This window comes from Malaclemys terrapin, chromosome 2 (assembly GCF_027887155.1).
Source record: "Malaclemys terrapin pileata isolate rMalTer1 chromosome 2, rMalTer1.hap1, whole genome shotgun sequence".
NCBI classification, from domain to species: Eukaryota; Metazoa; Chordata; order Testudines; family Emydidae; genus Malaclemys; species Malaclemys terrapin.
This window is the reverse complement of record NC_071506.1, coordinates 72,484,740-72,501,939: the sequence shown is the minus strand read 5'-3', so window position 1 is coordinate 72,501,939 and position 17,200 is coordinate 72,484,740.

Below are 17,200 nucleotides of genomic sequence, written 5' to 3'. Positions count from 1 at the left end.
AATAATATTTATGCTTCTATCTCTGATTTTCTTTCATCTTCCATATGGTTACATTGTTATGAGATTTCAGCAAATTATCAGTAATTGGTAAAATAGATCGGATCCTTCTTCCCATTAACAGCAGAGCTGGAGAAAAGCCATTCTCCAGGGGTGTACTTTGGTATACCAGTAACGCTTTATACAAATCACCCCCACTGTCAAAATTCTTTTTCACAAGGGTCTTTACTGTCTGTATAGATCTTTCCACAAGTCCTTTTGATTGGGGGTAATTCGGATTTGATGTTCTGTGATGAAAATCCCAATCTATGTCAAATTGCCTAAAAATCTGCACTGAAAAACTGTGGCCCATTATCGTTAAAAGACTTCATCTGGAATTCCATGTCTGGAGAAGATTCCCTTCATGCCGGCTATCATTGACTTACTATTAGTACTATGCAGAGTGCAAATTTCTGGATACAGAGAATAATAATCGGTGACTATTAAATAATCCTTTGATCGCCAGACAAATAAGTCAGTGGCGACCTTCTCATAACGCCTTTGTGGAACTGGATGAGGTCTCAGTGGCTCTGTCTGTTGCCGTGGCTTTTATTTCAAGCAGGAAAAGCAGTTTCCTACCACATTTGTGATGTTGTGATTGATCCACAGCCAGTGCTACATCTCTTGTGCTTGTTTGCCATTCTCAATTCCTAAGTGACCTTATGGATCTTCTGTAGCATTTCTTTTCAAGGGCTCATTGGAATTACAACCTTACTGCCCTTGAAAATCACCCCATCTGTCACATTAAGTTCATGTCTGCAGTTTCAATAGTCTCTTATACATGGACAGCAACGGCTTATTTCTTCAGGCCACCTTTTAATGATCACTTCTTTAAGGATTCCCAACGATTCATCTTTCTCCATTTCCTCTCTTCTTTGTTGCAGTTTCCAGTTAGCTATGGGAATTGACTTTACAATCAAATCTACATAGGCTTGCACCTCTGTCTCTAAAGTCTTTTCTGTTTTTTTGAGAGCCACTGCTCTGGAAAATGCATCTGCACTGAACATGAATTTACCAGGCATGTAGGTCACAACCAAATCATACTTTTGCAGCTTTATCATCGTTCTTTGAATCAGTAAGGTACAGTCATTTAGCGGTTTGCTAAATAACGCTATCGGGGCTTGTGGTCTGTTTCAACTTCCATTTTCTATCCATAAATATACTGATTGAATCCCTCACAGGCAAACAATATTCCTAAAAGCTCCTTTTCGATCTCTACATATATGGTTTCTTCCTTAGTTAGTGATTTGGGTACATAAACTACTATTTGCCAACACTCCTCATGCTTCTGTAAAATCACTGCACTTTACCCAGACTGTGAAGTATCTGCTGAGATTTTAATAGGCCTTCCAGGTGCATAAAACTTCAACACTGGTTCTTGTATAAGTTGTTGTTTTAAATGATCCCATGATTCCTCCTGTTCTGTATCCCAATATCATTCATTTCTATTCTCTAGGAGTTTTCTCATAGCTGCTGCTTTGGTAGGTAGATTAGGTATGAATTTTCCAAGATAATTAACCATTCCAAGGAACCGCTGGACATCTTTCTTTGACTGGGGATGTGGCATCATTTCAATTGCTGAAATTTTCCTCTTATCAGATTTTACATCTTTGTGGGAAATAATGTCCCCAACAAAAGTCAGTCTGTAACTCCTAAAAACACATTCAAACTATTTAGTTTGAGGTTTGCCACACTAGTTGCATCCAGGGCTTCCCAAAGTCTATGATCATGTTTCTCTTTCGTTGAGCCCCAGATAATGATGTCATCCATTGAAGTGTGAACTCCATTAATATGTTCATAGATCATATGTATGTTTTTGTGGTACACTTCAGGTGCTGAAGCTATGCCGAAAGGTAAGCGTAAGAAACTGTATCTTCCAAACGGAATATTAAATGTGTATAGTTTTGAGCTTTCTTCCACCCAATTTACTGAAATATTGAGCATTTGCAAATTGAGCCATAATCTCTTCTCTGGTTGGTAGTTTGAAATGTTCTTTTTATAGCCTTATTAAGGTCTCTGGGATCTATGTATATGCATAGTTGACTGTTACTTTTCATCTGTGATGACTAGGGAGCTCACCCATTCTGTTGGCTCTTCAGTTTTTTTCATTGCTTCCATCCTTGCAGACTCAGCCTTGATTTTATCACGGAGTGCAAATGGTACCTTTCTACATGGATGGATAACTGCAGGGACCTGCTTGTTTATCCAGATTGTATGTTCACCCTGCAAGCAACCCAATCCTTGAAACAGGTCATGTTATTCCTGAAAAGAGTGTCTTATAGCCAGGTTCACTATGATTTTGTAGTGAGAGCACCCATTTTACCAGATTGAGTTTCTCACATGCATCTAGGCCTAAAATTGGTGTCACCTCCTTTGACACTATAATGAACGGGAGCCTGTACATGATGTTTTTATGGTTGATGCTAGCAATGCATCTCCGCTTCACTGATATATTTGTTCCAGAATAACCAGTTACTTTTATTTTTGTTGGTTCCAGTTTTGGTCTCATTTTCAGTTTCTCATAATCTTGTTCAGACAGAACCTGAGCTTCTGTGTCCAGTTTCAGGGGAATAACTGTTCCATTCACTGTCATAGGCAGTATCCAGTCCCTCTCATCAGGCTTGCTAGATCCCAGTATGTCTATGAAAAACTCCTCAACCAGATTGTTTTTAACTGAATGCACTTGACTTTTCTGCATTTGGGATCTGCGGCATTTTGCAAAATTATTTTCCCCACTTTTATTAAAGTTTCCCAAAGGCAACACACTATTACGGGCCATGCTGTGATCCACACCTTCCACATGACCATCTGTACCCAGTCTTGCCCTTAGCAGTGGTCTTCATAGAGAGTGGTTCCACTATTTGATTTGACCTATTCAGGCTATATTCTTTTGTACTTATTACATGGATAACCTTTTCTGGTGAATTCTTTGGCTTGTGCTTCCACAGTTTCTGCGGCCCTGCATATTTGGAGAGCTTTTTCTAAAGTTAAGTCTCCTTCGTGGAGCAGTTTCTCTCTCTTAACACATTGTTTTTAATGCCACAAATGATTCTCTCTGGCCAGAAACCCTGTCAGCTCACCAAAGTGACAGGTTTTACTGAGTTTCCTTAATTCTGTGACATATTACCATATGATATCATCAGTTTTTTGCATGCATGTAAAAATGTGCGTCTCTCAAAGGTTTCATTCCTTTTTGGCATGCAATGTTCCTCAAATTTAGTCAGTATTTTACTTAACTTCATGCTTTCAGCTTCTTCAAACTTAAAGTTGTTATAAATATCTAATGCTTCCTCCCCAACAACATACAAAAAGATTGATGATCTCACTTTATCATTTTTCTCCTGTGCCCCTATGACTGCTAAATATAATTCAAATCTCTGATTTTTTCCCAGTTGTCTGCAACATTGCCTGACAATTGCAGACTGAAAGGAGGTTGCAACATGTCCATTTTTGGCTTTTATTCCCCCTTCTAGTCAAGCTACTATTGTGCTCACCAAATACAGGCAAAAGCCTCTGTGCCTGGTGCTCCATGTGGTTCTCTGGTGCCTCCCTTTGTCTCTGCTTTCAGTTGCAAACACAGGAGTTAACTTCAAAATCACTGCAGTTTCCTTCTCATTCAGCAATTCTGACACCATATAACAATTCTTGGGGTTTATTAAATAACAAACCAGTGAATGAGATAGTAATAAAACAAACTGGAGAGCTTCTGTAGTGAGCTGCTGCACACAGCCATATGGTATTCCCAACACCCACCTTCAGGGCCCATCTCCAAATTTCTATGTTCATAATACTGTCCCTTATGAGGGAGCATCTTTAAATTATCATCTTCTACAAACATATCTTTACAATATCCTGCCGCCCTGCTGATGAACTGAGTTTGTGGACTTAGTTTGGGTTTATTTATGAATGAGCCTTTTTTAATAAATAAAAAGTCAAAGAAGTAAATCAGCACAGATCCCGCTGAATCTTCCCAACTCTAGTTTTAAATTAATTATTGGGGCATGGCCTCTTTTGGGAAAGGTGTTTTGTATTTGCTATTAAGAATAGGTGTGAGAGAATTCCATTTAGAATGGAAAATTGTTTTTTTTATTTTTTCCTTTTCCTTTGCCTTGCAGTTCCTGATATCCTCCACCACTCAGGAATTTTGCAATTCCCAATTCTTATAAATGTAAGTGAATCTTCCTTTTGTTACGTAGTTACAATCCTACATTTTTACTCAGCCCTTCCTCAGGCAAAAGCACTATTAACTTAATAGGAGGTTTAAGCAAGACCTCTGGGATTTGGCCCATGCTCTCTTGGTATGAGAAGTTCAGCTGAAAGCACTGAGTTTCTTCTCCAGGTCTTGATCCAAAATTTTAACCAGGATCCCCTTTTCACTGGCTCCCTTCCCATCAACAGGTCCAGGTGGTCCGCTTGCATTTTGCTTTATTCTAGGGGCCTCCTCTCCCAATAACTTTGGGTGCTGATCAGGCTGGTTCCACCCTCCATTATTCAGGGGGCTGACAAGGAAAGTCCCACTTTCCTTCAAATCTGCAGGAAAAATCTTCTGAGGTACATGCAGCCTCTCTGTCTCAGAGTTGAGGTGTGGGACCAGAAGAGTACATCTAGTCAGGCTTGGTCTGTTGCACTGCCACCTGAGAGATGCTCTTCTTATCCTGACAGAATCAACTGGGAGGAGATGTCTTCTCCATACATACATGAATGTGTGTGTATATATACAAATATGAAAATGAGACCCCAGGCTGGGTTCTAGCAAGCTTCTCCTTAAAACGCTGACTTCCATGCTGATGTTCCTTGAATGCAGCAGTATGCCTGTTCTGCAGGTGTTTGGCGAAAACAGCTCTGCAGTGCAAGGAATGTGCCTTACTCTGTTATGAAAAAGTGCTGTATACATTTACAGTACCCTATAAATGATTAATAACACTGGTCTACAATTTTTGAGAAGTCGTCTGCTTCAGAGATAAAATGTGCTATTTATTATGTATTTTGATGTGCGGAATTCAAATATGACAATTAAAACAACTGATTGGCTACTGTTTCTAAGATATTTAAGTTTTTACATTTTATGTCTATGTATATTGTGTAGATAGTAGAGTTTTAATCATAAATTGTAAACCTAGGTCTTTTCATGTGTTTATGGTTGCTTTACATGATAATATTTCACCTGTCCTGTTATTGTAACACTTTAAAAATCAGCAAAAGGGTTATATAAATAAAATTTATTATGAAACAAAAGGCAAAAATCTATTATGTACATAGTTTAGTCCTATTCAGTGTCTACTCGGCGCTTCTTGGCTTGTCTCTTGTATTCATTAAATGGAGCATCTCTTGTCACTGTCCAGCAATAGTCTGCAAGCATTGATGGGCTCCATTTGCCCTGACAGCGTTTCTCCATTGTTGCAATGTCCTGGTGAAATCGCTCGCCGTGCTCGTCGCTCACTGCTCCGCAGTTCAGTGGAAAAAAATCTAGATGAGAGTGCAAAAAATGTATCTTTAGTGACATGTTGCAACCAAGGCTTTTGTAGGCCTTGAGGAGGTTTTCCACCAACAACCTGTAGTTGTTTGCCTTGTTGTTTCCGAGAAAATTTATTGCCACTAACTGGAAGGCTTTCCATGCCGTCTTTTCCTTGCCATGCAGTGCATGGTCAAATGCGTCATCTCGAAGAAGTTCACGAATCTGAGGACCAACAAAGACACCTTCCTTTTCTTAGCTTCACTTAACCTTGGAAATTTTCCATGGAGGTACTTGAAAGCTGCTTGTGTTTTGTCAATGGCCTTGACAAAGTTCTTCATTAGACCCAGCTTGATGTGTAAGGGTGGTAACAAAATTTTCCTTGATTCAACAAGTGGTGGATGCTGAACACTTTTCCTCCCATTTGCAGAGAAAACAGCAGTACTTTGTGTATCCAGTCTGCAGACCAAGCAAGAGAGCAACAACCTTCAAATCACCACAAAGCTGCCACTGATGTTGGTCATAGTTTATGCACCTCAAAAGTTGTTTCATGTTGTCATAGGTTTCCTTCATATGGACTGCATGACCAACTGAATTGATGGCAAAACATTGCCATTATGCAGTAAAACAGCTTTAAGACTCGTCTTCGATGAATCAATGAACAGTCTCCACTCATCTGGATCGTGAACAATGTTGAGGGCTGCCATCACACCATGGATGTTGTTGCAGGCTACAAGATCACCTTCCATGAAGAAGAATGGGACAAGATCATTTTGACGGTCATGGAACATGGAAACCCTAACATCACCTGCCAGGAGATTCCACTGCTGTAGCCTGGAGCCCAACAGCTCTGCCTTACTCTTGGGTAGTTCCAAATCCCTGACAAGGTCATTCAGTTCACCTTGTGTTATGAGGTGTGGTTCAGAGGAGGAGGATGGGAGAAAATGTGGGTCCTGTGACATTGATGGTTCAGGACCAGAAGTTTCATCCTCTTCCTCTTCCTCATCTGACTCAAGTGAGAATGATTCTGGTGCATCAGGAACCGGCAGTCCTTCTTCGTGGGGTACTGGATGTATAGCTGATGGAATGTTTGGTTAATGCACAGTCCACTTTTTCTTCTTTGACACACCTTTCCCAACTGGAGGCACCATGCAGAAGTAACAATTGCTGGTATGATCTGTTGGCTCTCTCCAAATCACTGGCACTGCAAAAGGCATAGATTTCCTTTTCCTGTTCAACCACTGGCGAAGATTTGTTGCACAAGTGTTGCAGCATATGTGTGGGGCCCACCTCTTGTCCTGATCTCCAATTTTGCAGCCAAAATAAAGGTGATAGGCTTTCTTAACCATAGTGGTTATACTGTGCTTTTGTGATGCAAAAGTCACTTCACCACAAACATAGCAGAAGTTATCTGCACTGCTCACACAAGTATGAGGCATCTCTGTTCACTTTGGCTAAACAGAAATGTGTCCCTTTGCAAAATCAAACACTGACAAATAAGAGAGCACGACACTGTATGATTTCTAGAGCTGATATAGGGCAATTTGTTCAGCAGAGTGATGTAAGCTTCGTTGTGATTGCATCATCCATGACTTCTAGGAATAACATGATGCGATTCATATCATGTATGACGCAATACCAGCTTCACATTGCATCATTCATTGTTTTGCCTAAAAAGCAAGTACTGTCCAAACCCAGTCATAGATTTATTCATAGATCCAGTCAAAGATGTATTTTAGTCATTTCTGGTTTAAATTGAGATCCCTTCCCTTTATAACTCACTTTTCCTCCGCCATTCCCAAGTCAAGGGTCATATATACTGACCCAATAGCATATCTTGAAAACTAGAGCCAATCAACAATTTTAAGCATCATTTTCGTTCTCAGTGACCCAGAATTAGTAAAGTTTGACTACATTTATTTCAGAAGCATTTTGGCTGTAGAGCAGTGTAATAACAATAGTTAATAATAAAATGGAGATACCCTTATGGCTTTGATTTAGACTCAAGTCTTTGGCTAATCTTCTGCCGATACAAGCAACAAACTTCTTTTGTGATCAGCTGAATCATTGTTAATAAAACAGCCACACCCATTATGTCATTTTTGGCTTTGATACCTGGAGGACTCCCTAATGCTGCTGCAGGATTTGGGTGTGCACCACCTTTTATTGCAGAATGGGACACTGAGATGGGAGTTGCCTCGGGGAATTGAGGAAAATCCGTACTAGCATCACCCCTGCTCTCTTCACTTGTCCTGTTTCTTCTGCTCCAGTTTTCACCATCCGCGTACCCTTTTCTCTAGCATGACCACAGTGAGAGACTTAAGAAACTCAATTTATTTCAGTTGACCAAGAGAAGGTTAAGAGGTGACTTGATCACCCTGCATAAATACCTACACGAGGAGGAGATATCTGATACTAGAGGGTTCTTTAATCTTGCAGATGAAGGTACTACAAGATGTAATGGCTGGAAGTTGAAGTTCGGCAAATTCAAACAAAAAATAAAGTGCATATTTTTCAGTGAAGGTAATTAGCAACTGGAAAAATTTAACTAAGTACTATGGAAGATTTTTCAACATTTGAAGTCTTTAAATTAGACTGGATGTCTTTCTAAAAAGATATGCTCTAATTCAGCCATGAGTTATGACATGAGTTGCAGGAGGTCAGATCAGATTATCATAATGGTCTCTCTTGGGTTTTAAAATATATAAACAGATTGTTTGTATTGCAAAAGGGAATTTAAAGAAGAAGGCACTTGTCACTCTGTCTCTGGGCCACTAATGTTTTGTAGCTTTTCCTCGCTCTCAAATATGTTCTCATTATGAGAAGTGGGTTAAATATTGGCAAAAATATTGTAATGTAAAATGTTTAAAGTTTGAGTAATTTTTTATTTTTGTTGTGATAATTCCATGCTTAAATTAAAATGTGTACTATTTTCAGTGAAAACAAGCCCAGTTTTATGTGAAACTGTTTTAATTGTTAAAACATTTGCTTTGTGCAGAGACTTTTAATGTTTACAAAACACTTAAGAGCCAGGCTAGTTGGAAAAAAGTCGCAGCATTTGTTTTAACTGCAGAAGTACCCACCTGTGTCTAAACTTGCTCAGGCTTCTGGAAATATCTAGTTTGTGCTACACATATTCAGAGGCTTAGCACTGATATTAATGTAGACATTTTCATACTAGTGTTAGATTAATATTTAGCAGTTGTCAGTCTAACTGTGTCAGTCTTTCTTAAAAAGGAAGTGATAACAAAAACAACTAAAGACATAAATAAATAAGCTTCCACACAGCTTGATTTCTAGATTTGTCTGCCATGTTTGCCATACCCTGTCTGGAACACTATATAGCATGCAGAGACAACTCGTGGCTGAGTAATAAACTACAAGTAAACATATTACATTAACACCAGGGCACCTATTTTTAAAGGCAGTATTTGGGTTTTTAAAAAAGTTGTTTGGTCAAAAAATGTCCCTGGAAGATTTAAAAGATCTCTGGACTAGATCACAGATTATAGTAACCTGCACTGCATAAAGATTTGATGGATGTTTCACAATTGTAATAGACCAGCTTCATAACCATTCATCTATTTCATCGTTCCTTCTTTCCATGAAACCAGTTAAGCAGACTCAGACATCAATAATAGCATCAAAATATTTAGATGAAACTTTTTCCGGGAAAAATTAATTTTGTAATTTAAAAGCCCTGTATACAAATCAGTTCTCCACTCATAGAATCATAGAATATCAGAGTTGGAAGGGACCTCAAGAGGTCATCTAGTCCAACCCCCTGCTCAAAGCAGGACCAATTCCCAGCTAAATCATCCCAGCTAGGGCTTTGTCAAGCCGGGCCTTAAAAACCTCCAAGGAAGGAGACTCCACCACTTCCCTAGGTAACGCATTCCAGTGTTTCACCATCCTCCTAGTGAAATAGTTTTTCCTGATATCCAACCTGGACCTCCCCCACTGCACAGTCCTCTGCTGCTATAGGATTCATGGGTACATAAAGCTAGCTGTACTTGAAAAGTTTCATGATTGATTTATCATATCGTAACTATCAAGAAAACGCACAGAATTCTTAGGAAAAACATCTAGTGGGCAGCCTGCAATATTTATGCCTGTGTCAATATCTCTCAATACATACATGGTTCATAGCTCATTGGTTGGAGACAAAAATCTTAGATTTTTCTCATGTATCAATGTTTGTGAGGAAACATTTTTAATACCCACTTATTTTCTGGGACTACAAACTAGCTGTAAATGTCCATTCTTCACTGAAAATTGATGTACAAAAATGTCAATTTAAAGACTGGATATTTTTGTGCTATATATTAGAGAACAGGTGGTACAGAAGAAGAGCGAAAGCCAAAAAAAAAAAAAAAATTCACTCACTAGTGATATACAGTTTTTGCAGGGGACGGATAAGGATGAGAGTTGTATATCACCATGCAAATGAATATGCAAATAAACTATTATTTATTAATTGGCGGTATTAATATTTACATTAGCTTTTCACTTTCTAGGAGTTGAAGACAGAGGCATATGTCTCCCTGCCCCTCCCTGTGAAATAAATAGTTAAGTGTGTGCATTTAAAATGGCCTGAGACAGCCTTTTCAATTAACACTTCACTTTGATAAATAGGAGGGATTTCACTAGCAGTTGTTTTGGGTTTTCTGCCCGCAGACTCAAACAGCACACTGGTTTACATTTGGATGGTTTGGTTCTTGTTTCACAGTCAGAAATTTTCTTTTCAACCACAAGGACTACATTTTTTTAAATGTAATCATAGATTCTTTAGGTTCTGATGGAAATGACTAGGTTAGGGACAATAATCCTTCCCTATGCTGCAGATCTGTCCACTGTTCTGTCAAGTTTAAATATCAAATCTAGGTTTAGTCAATGTTCCTTAAAGGTAAAAGTGCCTATTCTGTCAGTTAAAGAATCACCTCTGCATCACCTCCTCATCCCTAAGTTTCCACTGGCCAGCATTTCTAAAGCAATCGAAGTGCTGAGGCCAGCCCACAGCTAACAAGCTGCTTGGAGCCCTAGTTCAAGCCAAAGCTCTGAAGGCCCTGAAGCAGGATTCTCAAACTAGGCAGGGAATACCAACCTCACCAGCCGGGCCCAATCCCAGAGGCATGCTCTGAGCACACTTAAGACCTGATGTACCTGTCAGATGCTGCAGCAGGAGGGCTGGATGCATGCCACGGGCAGGTGGAGGGAGCAGCACAGCAGCTGTACAAAAGATAGCCGGCTGCAGAGAGAAATGCAGGGTGAGTGTGAGAGAGGTATTGAGTGTGAGCAGGAAACACAGAGAGAGTGTCAGCTGCTAGGGCATGGGCTACCTGATTGTCTGACTTGCCTTTGGTGCCTGACTCCAGGAGGGTGTTCATGTCTGAACAGGGGCATGCGCCAGAATTTAAATCTGACCGTTTTGGAGAGGCACATTAAACACACACAACTGACCCCTTCTCCTGATTTCTCAGGATGTCTCTGGTGGGGATGCCCAGCAGTGAGGAGGCAGCGGCTCCCCCCGGCAGCAGCACTCTCCATGTCCCTGCAGTCCAGGGAGGGAGGAAGCAGCAGCATGGTTGGCTGCTGGTTGTGCTCCTTCTCCCCCAACTCCTACAGCGGCAGCCTGCTGCTTCTCCTTCCCTGATGCTGGAGTCCCTCTCTTGCCTCTGCCTCCACCCCCTGACTCATTTCAGTGGACAGTCTGCAAAGCAGGGGTTGCAGGGACACACAGAGATTGGGGGGGACATGCCCCTGTTGCGCCCCCCCTTCCTCTTGTGCGTGCCCTTGCATCTGAAGATCCCACATGGAGGCAGAGGCCTATCTCTGACCAGTCAGTCCCGTGCACCAGATCACCTGCTTATCATCTCTCTTCTCCTCACCTCTCTCCTTGGCATTTCACTCCTGGCTAGCTTAGGTCACTCCCAGCTGAGCATGCTGGCTTCTGAAGACCCTTCCTTAGATGCCTGAGACTCCCCATGCATTGTAGGGCATGAACTAGGGCTGAGGGCTGAAAAGTCCACTGGGTGGCAGGCTGCCTATGGGTTAGATCTTGCAAATGCGGAGCAGAGCAATACCTAAGTACCTTTGAGGAGCTGGGCCACTGTTTGCTCAGTGTTCTTACTTTGGATGTATGCATGTACTCTGCGGTAAATGACATCAGACTCTGGCTGAAGACTTCCAAACTGAAACATGCTCTATGATGCCAAAATGAGAAAATTCTGTTATTTTGAACTCCCAGTCCCTAAAGTGCAACTTCTAAACAGCAGCTCTGCATTTTGGGGACTGCTGATCAAAGAGGAAGTAGAACTGGGCAATGAAAAGGCATTGCTGGCTCCAAAAAGCAAGTCCTTCCCTTCCCACTCCTCCCATCTCCCACTCAGAAAGGGAAAATGAAAAGAAAGCAAGTCCCTCAAATGAACAAATGTGTTTGTGCTAACAAAGACTGCTTATAGTAGCTTCTTAATAAATACTTAACGTTTTCAATGTATAACTCCTATTTTAAAGGAATTCCCAGTGAGATAAAGCAGATGTCTTGCAACTGAGCAGCATGAAATAAAGTAAAATGGAAAGAGAAAAATCAGACCAGAATCACTGATAAGAACAGGGTAATTCCAGCGAATAGTCGTTCCATCTTTGGCTATGTTTTATAACTTACCATCACTATTACAATTCTGTCAGATATTTGGGGGAAATCTTCTGGCCTCCACTCAACTATGTTCCATGGGAATTTGTGTGAGTAATTATCTCAGGATTCAGTCCATATTGTAGTTATGGAAGTAATTATCCTTACAAACAATCCAAGCTTGCAGCCCTCTTTCCGTAGATCTCTATGCATGCTCAGTAAGGCCCAGTCTTGAGAGCATCACCGCAGCTGTTTTACTACTTGCATCCAAACAACACTGTGTTATGGAGTCAAATTTGAACTTTCCCAGACTTACTTGGATCAATTTCTAGTAATTACTCTAAGCAGATCTCATAGCTATTTTTTTTTAAACTTTTAACATCTTAAGGACCTTTGTTGTGCTTGCCCTCCATCCCCTCAGGGTCCACTAATGTTACTTCTTACAATATTAAAAAAAATTCTGAGAAAAATGAAAAAGACCCACATGACATGATGAATGTCCCAAAAAATGCTGTAATAAGCAAACTACTGTATTGACCTCGCATATTCATTCTTATTAATTAAAGGAAGTGCACAAAAGCTGTAAAGAAAATAAGTGATCATTTGCAATCCAAGAGGGCATGATGAAACAAGACGAGTTCACCCCTTTTGAGATACTAAACATTCATGCTTTGCTGCCAGCATCCAGGTAAGCAACACATCACATTTCCATTCAGTGGCATGAGCAAGGTAAGCATTAGCACAATGAATACAGTCTCTGGGCAGAAGACTCATGACAAAGGTTGGTGAAACATGCATGCTCACACACTTGCTAATGGGGGCACAAAGAAAACGCACGTAGCCAACTCAAGAAATAGCAAGTTAGATTGTATTTAACAATACAACAAGGGGTGCATTGCTGCGCAATTACAGCATGGTTTGGGTGGAGTTATAAGGCCCAATGCCAAAATTTGAATGACGTTAACCACCAGAGAAGCACTATAAGCTCTAGAAATGCACTGCCTGGAGTGTTGGAGAAAGTGTGAGTAACAGGCTACCTGGGATGGAGGGATGGTGAGGAGGAAGTGGTTGTATCACACTTACAGTGTGAATCAAGAACCCCAACACAGTCAGGCCTAGGGTTGCCAATTTTCTATTTGCAGAAAATGGAACACCCTTGCCCCATCCCTGCCCTGCCCCTTCCCTGAGGCCCGCCCCTGCCCCACCCCTTCTCTGTGGCTCTGCCCCTGCTCACTCCAGCCCCCCTCCCTCCCTCACTCATGCATTTTCACTGGGATGGGGCAGAGGCTTGGGGTGCAGGAGGGGAGAGTACTCCAATTGGGGGTGTGGGCTCCAGGGTGGGGCCAGGGATGAAGGGTTTGGGGTGTAGGAGGGGGCTCTGGGCTGGGGGGTGGGGCTGAGGGGTTCAGAGTGAGGGAGGGGGCTCTGGGCTGGGTAGGGGGTTGGGGTGTGGGAGGGGGTGTGGAGGGGGTATGGGTTCCGGAGTGGGACCAGAAATGAGGGGTTCAGGGTATGGGAAGGGGCTCTGTCTGGAGATGCAGGCTCTGGGGTGGGGCTGGGGATGAAGGGTTTGGAGTGCAGGGGGGGCTCTGGGCTGGGACCAAGGGGTTCAGAGTGTGGGTGAGAGCTCAGGGCTGTGGCACAGGTTTAGGGTGTGGGAGGGGGGTTCAGTGGTGAGCTCCAGGAGGGAGTTCAGGGTGCGGGCTCTGGGCAGTGCTTACCTCAGGTGGCTCCTGGAAGCGGTGACTGGTCCCTACAGCTCCTAGGTGCAGGGGCAGCCAAGGGGATCCATGTGCTGCCCCCGCATGCAGGCGCCGCTCCCACAGCTCCCATTGGCTGCATTCCCGGCCAATGGGAGCGGTGGAGCCAGCACTCGGGGGCAGCGCACAAAGCCTCCTTGGTACCGTGTGACAGCAGGCCGTGATCCCTTGTGGATGCAAGTCAAAAGTGAAATGAAATGTTTCAATTGACCTGAACCAACATTTTTTGGGGAATTTTGGTTTATAAAAGTTTTCAGGATTTAGACTCTTTGTCCTGAATCAGGCTGGGAAAATATTTCAATATCTTAAAAATGTTCATGAGAGGGGATAAAAGTTTTCTGCACAGCTCTTGCCAATAGCACTGCACTACTTCATGGAAGAGCCCCGTGTAATAACAAGAAAATGCTAATAAATGCAGTAAAACAAAATCTAAGCTACTTTTTACTACAGCAATTAGTGCTCCACAAGTACAACCAAGTTTACTGATTTTAGGCTTAAGCTGATTGTAATGCACTCAAAAATAAACCAAATACAGATGGTTCACTTTGAGCAACATTTTTCCTACTCAATATTTAACATTCAAGAAAGTCATAAAAATAAGTCCCAAATCACTATTGTGCAGCATATCCTGCTGATGTGTTTATTTCTGTTGCCTGGATTTTAATCACTGGGATGTGCTAATTTCAGCTGTGATGCTAAACATTACTCGTTTGTTGTGATTCAGTTCACAACAAACTGCATTCTGACTAGTAGGCAAAACACATGTTAAATTATAAGGGAATCTTAAAAACCTATAAACACTTAGACCTTGATTTTCCGTTACACTGAGGCCCCTTTACTTCAGAATGGCAATGTAAAGGGGTCTCAAAGTGGGTGAAAATTGTAGTTATACCCACTGATTCTCATCTACAGTAAGACCACTTCAAACTCCCAGTGCGGGAGAAAAAGCATCTTTAGTGTAAATGAGAATCAGGTTCCTAACAACCCAGTGGAATACTTACTACCACGAGTTTGCCAGTGGACTTTAATGGTACTTCTCACATATTCAGGAGTATGCTTACTCATGTTTGCAGGGCTGGACTCCAAGTTCCTGTCTACTTTCTGGGGACATTAAAGCTCCCATGTTGGTTTTTATGAAAGTAGTGGTTTGTTTCAGTGTTCTTTGACCATAATTCAATCCTCCTGCAACTATTGTGCAATGAGATGTGAGCCACCTGACTGCTACTCTCCAATCCAGAAGTGGCTGCATTTCAGTGGTGGTGTGTTTTATGGAGCTCTTTGGGATCCTTCAGAACGAGAGGTGGTATATAATGAAGTGGTGTTATTGGTACTGTTAGGATAAGTTTAGTGCCCTGACATTTCTCACATGTTAACTGTTTCCCATTTTTACATTGTAAGCATGTGATATAGTTATATAACATGTACAATGAGGACATAATTGCTTGTTTGTATTTTTTTAACAACAATAATAATAGTTGGCATTTTTATAGCACTTGATATGTTCAATGCACTAAACAGACATTAGCTAATGGATACTCACATCTCTACATAGGGAGTGGGTAAATATTTATATCCAAAACACACCTTTCAAAACCCCTGGGTCCTACACATGCCTATCACAACACATGATGTGTGTCCCAGTGCACTAAATGCCCCAGTAACAACTATGTGGGCGAAACCAGACAATCACTACACTCCTGAATGAACTCACACAGAAAAATGATAAAAGACAAAAACACCCTATTACCAATGGGAAAACACTTTTCTCAACACGATGACTCCATTTCTGACTTCTCACTCCTCCTCCTCAAAGGAAACCTACACAACACTTTCAAAAGAAGAGCCTGGGAGCTTAAATTCATAACTTTGTTAGACACTAAGGCCTGGTCTACACTGAGGGGGGGGGAATCGATCTAAGTTTTGCATAACTTAGATCGACTTACTATAACTTTTGCATAATAACGTAGCTGAAGTCGATGTACTTAGATCGACTTACTATGGTGTCTTCACTGCGGTGAGTCGACTGCTGCTGCTCCCCTGTTGACTCCACCTGCGCCTCTCGCAGCGGTGGAGTACAGGAGTCGATGGGAGAGCGCTCGGGGATCGATTTATTGCGTCTTGACTAGACGCAATAAATCGACCCCTGCTGGATTGATTGCTGCCCACCGATCTGGCGGGTAGTGTAGACCTATCCTAAGGCTTTGTCTATGCTAGCATTTTGTCAGCAAAACTTTTGTCGGTCAGGGGTGTGAACCCCTCGACTCCTCGACTGACATAAGTTTAACTGACAAGGGCGCCAGTGTGAACAGCGCTATGTCCATGGGAGAGCATCTCCTGCTGACATAGCTACTGCCGCTCACTGTGGGGTGGTCTCCTACTGGCAAAAAATGGCTACAGAGGAGACCTTACAGTGGTGCAGCTGTACCACTGTAAGCTCCATAGTATAGACATGGCCTAAAAAACATGGACTCAATAAAGACACTGGATTTATGACTCATTACAATAGTCTGTGACCCACTAACCCTCCTTTGTCTGCTGACTGTAGAGGTGTTAACTACCCACTTCACCTTGAATGGTCTCCTGCAACATGTGTTAATTCTTTACACTTAACAATTGTTCCATCTTGTATTTAGCTGTGATACTGAGTATCTTTCCCAGACCTGAAGAAGAGCTCTGTGTAAGCTCAAAAATGTCTTTTTCACCCACACAAGGTGGCCCAATAGTGATATTACTTCACCCTCCTTGTCTCCCAACCTTGTATTCATTCCTCCAGACATGGTGGGGTTACTAAACATAATGGGTCACATGACCATCCTAGTGTTTCCTGCTTAGAGTGGCTTCGGCCTCTCCTGTGTGGGGTAACCAGAGTTTTGAAGCCAAACACCTGAGTTCCTTTGTCACAGAAGAGAAAATGCAGGGCTTTGGCAACTTGGCTGATTGTCATAAGTTTTTGCAGACTCGAGTCAGATTTGTTTGGGACACATTGGGATGGGGAGGAAAGTAGGATGGAGTAAATGCTACTGAGATTTGCAAGGTAGACTGCTTGGGGTGGAGGAGCACACATCACTAGTGATCTATGATGGAGAAGTACCCATTCCCACTTGTGGCTTGACAGTCCCACCCTGCAACTCCTCTTGCAGCTCAAGCCCCATCCTTTGCTGCTATAACACAGCACAGTACAGTGGAGAGGTGGCACATCAGGTCCAGTTCAGCAGTATGTGGGAAGGAAGGGATGGGAATGGGTGGTAGGTGGGGCAGAGCAGAGGTGGGAAGAAGATGCCAGATTTCCATCTCATCCATGCTATTGAATCATAGAATCAT